Source organism: Echinops telfairi, unplaced genomic scaffold, assembly GCF_000313985.2.
Source record: "Echinops telfairi isolate 266 unplaced genomic scaffold, ASM31398v2 ScPeMD7_7469;HRSCAF=8507_1, whole genome shotgun sequence".
Classification (NCBI taxonomy): Eukaryota; Metazoa; Chordata; class Mammalia; order Afrosoricida; family Tenrecidae; genus Echinops; species Echinops telfairi.
In genome coordinates this window covers 113,075,108-113,080,559 of record NW_022111373.1, presented here as the reverse complement: position 1 = coordinate 113,080,559, position 5,452 = coordinate 113,075,108, and the positions used below count along the sequence as shown (strand labels likewise).

Below are 5,452 nucleotides of genomic sequence, written 5' to 3'. Positions count from 1 at the left end.
CCACCCAACCTGGCTTTCATATACCAAAAAACATAGAAAAATACATAAGAGAGTCAAGAATGCTACCAACAGTAATACGATACAACAGAGATAAACTCCAATGAAAACAAAACAAAAAGGAACATATTAAAAACCAGATCAAACCCAAAGTGTATCAAAAAGGATTAAATGGCAAGGTTTTAACCATTCATGTCAGATTTATCATTTTAGTCTACTATAATCATATCTACCCAAGTTGTCTGTCTGATAACAAGATTTTCCCACCCCTCAATTATGGTCAGAGGGAAAACACCCGAGTCTTATTCTTTGTGTAGATCTTGCATGTATATTTTGGGCTTGCACTGTCATCCATAGCTTTCTGCAAACTGTAATTATACAAATTAAGCTCTGATATCATTCCCTCCTTGGGATTTGAGTTATATCACTTACAATCCTTGGGTTACAGATGTTGGTGTGCTTCTTCCATGTGAGCTTAGTTGACATCTCACTTACATGGATGCTGGTTTGAAAACAAGCTGTTAAGACACCAGACACTATTTTTTCTTATAACTGGACCCCATCAAATTTCTTCACCACACTTTGTTGTAGTGCTATTTACCTTCCATTTTTCCGTCATGCGGGTGAGTATTGAGCAGAGCCTTGTCATAAGTACTAATTGTTCTTAGATTGGAGCTAAGATTAAGTGATGAGGAATCTGATACAATCCCTTTTCGTTCTGTTATTAACAATGCCAAAATCAAGGAGCGTATGACTGGTCTATCTTATAGGGAACTTCCTGACCCAGTCAGTGTGGATTTGGGGAACTCCTCAGTGCAAGATATGTTCTTCCCACTGGCCAGACAAAAAAGGGAAAGTCCTCATGGATTTTATGACAGCCTGTAATAGTTGGATCCAGAATCTACTGTCAAAGAACCTTAGTGGATGATACCAAGTCTACTGGATTTTTGCATCTCTACTAGCATCAGCAACCACAAAGGATGCATTGGGGCCACTGGATGCAGCGCTGGTTGGCTGTGTGGACAGGTGGTTGGCAGGAGCTCTAACTTAGGCTGGTGTCCCTCGAAGGCCATGTATATTCCAAGTAGTAGATCCTCTGGTTCTGGATGCTGACACGCTCTCTGTGGAGAACTTGTGCTGAAGGTGAGAGGTAGGTATCACTGGAAGGTAAGGATCAGGATGAAGACATCAAGGATAACTGGGAGGAGGAGGAGGAGGAAAATAGGAGAATGAAGAAAAAGCAAAAGTTAATGTGTCAGAAAAGAAAAAATAACAGAGAAGATTTAAGGATAAAGTGAAAAGGTAACCAAAAGTTAAAAAGAGGTTGGAAGAACCCGAAGGACCTAAAGTGCTAACAGCAGAAGAACAATTAGATAAACTACGACTAAAGAAATCACAGGAAGAGCCAGACCGCGAAGTAGCAAAATAAGCTTTTGGTGTAAATGGTACAGGTTTTGTAACTGATGCTACGAACCCATCCTCAAGAGATGCCTTCCCAGAGATTGGAAAGTTATGACAAGATAAAATTACACAATACGAAAAGTCACTCTATTTATTATGCCTGCCGTTCGGAAACCTTTCATTCTAGATGTGTGTATTTCACTGGCAATAGATGACTTAAAAAAAGATGACTAATTCACTGGTTGTGCTTTGTAGTGAAAAATAGAAGCAAGCAGAGCAAAATCAAAAAGAAGAAGATGAAATGTGTGGTCCCTGGAAGGGAAGGTGAAAGGCTCCCATGAAAGACGACAGGACCTGCTATGGTGGTTATCACAGAGGACATGTAAGAGGCGAGTTTTACTTTCTCTCGGTATCTTCTTCCTGTTGCCCACAATCCCTTCAACTTATACCACAGCCTCCTTTCCTTCCAGTCTGCCAAATGCTACAAATGCTACAATCAGAAGTGCAGTATCTTTTGTGCTGCTAATTTAACCTCTTGACTCTCAGGTGCTAATGTGCAAATGGGAGAACTTGTTTCTTGCTGCCAAGGGATTCAAATCCAGAAACTCAGTTGCTACTAAATAATAATAAAACATCTTAAGCTCCTAATAATGTTGTCGGTGTTGTTATCTGATTCCATAGCAGCAGTCACTAAATTGGAAACAAGGTTGCAGCATGAAAAAAACATTTTGGTAGTCTTTCCTAGCCTTAACTATGCTTTCTTACAGTGCTTCGTAACTGATCAAGAAATGCAGTTTTCTGCAAGGGCATGTGGTGTGCACCTTGTATTAAAATTGCTTTGTTTTAATATCTGGCATGAGGATATAAGACATATGTTATAAAGAAGGCTGTATATCTCAGAGTGAAGACACGGCGGGTGAGAAGTCACTCATATGATAACTTAAAAAAAAAAAAATAAGCAAAACCTCCCACCTTGCTACCGCTTGAAATGATTAAATGTTGACTAATTGTTTTTGGTAAAGTGACTTTGTGTATTCTTTCTATCTTCTTTTGATGTTTCCAGCATTATTAAATATTTTGCCCATAGACTCTTTCAATATTGCACCTTGAATCTTGAATTTTCTTTTGACTTCTTTCAGCTTAATATATACTGAGTGTATTCTTCGTTTTTAATTTTCTAACTCTAGATGTTTGCACAGTTAATCATGATATTTTACTTTGTCTCCTTGAGCTGCCCTTTGGAATTTTCTGTTCAGTTCTTTGACTTCATCAATTCTTTTATTTGCCTTAGCTCCTCTATGATTAAGAGCAAGTTTAGAGTCTCTTCTGACATCTACGTCTACTTTGATCTTTTCTTTCTCTCTTGTCTTTTTAATGACCCTTTGTTTTCCTCATGCGCGCTGTTCTTGATGTCATCCCACCGTTCATTAAAAACCGACGAGGAAGAAGGGAGAGTGGGTTCATTTCTGAGGCTTGGTCATTGCTAATGACTCACTGAGCACTAAGGGCCTTACGAACAGCAGAATGGTGTCTGTTGTTGGAGGTCCAGAAGACGAACCCCTCAAGTTGGAAGGTGCTCAAAATACCACTGGGAAAGAGTTGCTTTCTTTAAGTACAGTCAGCTTTATGATTTAGATTAAATAAAGCTTTTGAAGCATTTATTTACTCATGGGCATGACTCAAGATGAGAAGAAACAACTGGAAACATTCAATAATAATCAGAACATAGAATGTGCGACATATGGAAGGTTGGAAGCCATTAAAGGTGAAATGAAACTTGTATTGATATTCTAGGCATGAGGGAGCTGAAATAGACTGATATTTCCCATTTCGAGTTGGACAAGCAGGTGGTTTATTATGCCCAGAATTACATGCTCAAGAATGACGTGCATTCATTGCCAGAAAGTCTTGATGTGATAGTTAGTTCTTTGTGTGCCAAAGGGCACCTTTAAGAAGATAGGAGTGGAGCTTAGCCCGTCAATCAGGTCACAGCTTGATGAGCTCCTTTGGAGGGGTGAACAAGATAAATAGTTCTCTGGAGGCCAGCGCTTCTCTCTTTCTTCCTTCACCTTCCTCTCAATGAGCCACACTGAGACTTGTACGAGCCCTGTGATGCACCTGTCGCCATTGGATCCCCACAACCCTGCACCCACTGGCCTGTGATGCATTCTGCGTCATTGCATGCAGCTGCGTGAGTCTGAATAGGGATTATGGACTAGTTTCAGACTTTTGGACTTAATCTTCATGGATATATAATTAATGTTTTCTTGAGATATAATTGCTTCTTGATATCAAGCTCTTTCTTTCACATATATGAGTGTCAATGGATTTGTTTTTCTAGTCAAGCTTAACAGACTTGAAGTACAATGCTATATGTGAGAAGATATATCTATATTTCTACAAGGAAGTCCCGGTAATAGAATTGTTATTCAAATTTATGCACCACCCAATACAGCCAATTAAGAAACTGATAAATTCTACCAACTATGTCCATCTGAAATTGTTCAGAAAAAGTATTACCAAGAATTATATGCTTGATACAATGGATATATGGAATGTTATAAGAGCCCTCAATAAAATGATTTAAAAACAACAACAACAACAATAAAAGAATTATTGACATTATTGGTGATTGCAAAATTGGAAAGAGAAAGGATCGGTAGTTGGATGATTGTGGTAGTTAGATTCACCCTGCTAGAAGTTGAATCAGCCCTGTAGATCAGATCACAGCGCGATGCCTTCTCCATGGGAGTGTAGTCTTGTCCTATGAAGGAGCCTGAGGACCTCCTCTTTTCTCTTCCCCTTCCCCTTTGTGCTTGCTAGCTGCGCTGAGACCGGCTGCCCTTGGATCCACAGGCCTGTGATCTTCCTGCATTCTGCATCATTGCATGTGGTGTGAGTCTGAAGAAGGACTTGTGGACTAGTATCAGATTATGGACTTGGGTTGGACTGGGCTGGGACACTTTCTTGATAGATGATCACTTCTTGAAAGCTCTTTCTTATATAAATGAGTGTCGTTGGAGTTGTTTCTCTAGTCAACCCAACCTAACACATTATGGTACCTGGGGAGCGGGGTGAAAGAGAAACAAATCATGAAGATGGAAAGTGGAAATGTGTCTGATATCTTATGACAGTTGGATGGAACTGGATTTTTCTTTGGATAGCCAGAAATCAAATGGTTTACTTAGTTGGTTTGTGGAAAGGGTATGGGGAGTGATTCTTAGAAGCAGTGCTTGGTTATTCCTACATGAAATAGAGCAAATGAAGGTGATGGATGTTACATTGCAGCTCAGGGGGCAAAAATGCCTCAAACTTCTCTGAGGCAAAAGCCATCTGCTTAGTCCAAACGGCTGACAGAAGGCCTTGTCCTGGTTAGATGCTGCTAGAGACCCGTGGCCAGGTTGCATATAAATGGATGGTTTATGGAACACAGGTTTAATTTGACTGTTCTAAGTATTGTATTTAGGATCTGGCTGTACCAGATTATATTGATGCCTTCTACCTACTCTTATTGATGTAATGTGTGATAGACACAACACCTCGTCACTGACCCACAGGGTTACAGGGGACAGCACTGGAGACACGATGTGGGAAGTGTGCCCAGTCTGACCCCCAGCCCCCGACACCCCGCCACCGGAGTGAAACACAAAGGGAGTGCAACAGTGCAGCAAGGGGAGCAAAGCAATTTAAGGACCCGAGGAACCCTGAAAATGGATCTCAGAATTGGTGGGAAGGGCGTGGCACTTCACCAGATCTGAATGGAAACATTCAGAACGGTCAGCAGACATTTATAGGCTTTTTTTGTTTTTGCTTTTACTTTTTCTCATGTCTGTCCATATAGGATAGGCAGGATAACCAATCCCAAGGAGAAAACAATGGGGCCAACAGCTCCAGGGGAACATGGGAGAGGAGGAGGTGGGAGAAAGGAAGGGGAGAGCCAACAAACCCAGGGACAAGGAAACAATAAGAGATCTAAAATTGATGTTGAGGAGGGTGTAGAACGCTTGGTGGGGTTTGATCAAGTGCAATGTAGCCAAGGGAAAGTACTGGAGTC

At 40.8% G+C, this 5,452-nt stretch overlaps 1 pseudogene; it reads left to right on the top strand.

Annotated features, from left to right (window-relative positions):
• The first annotated feature begins 614 nt into the window (after positions 1–614).
• Positions 615–2,022, top strand: LOC101659379 (annotated as a pseudogene).
• The last annotated feature ends 3,430 nt before the right edge of the window (positions 2,023–5,452 follow it).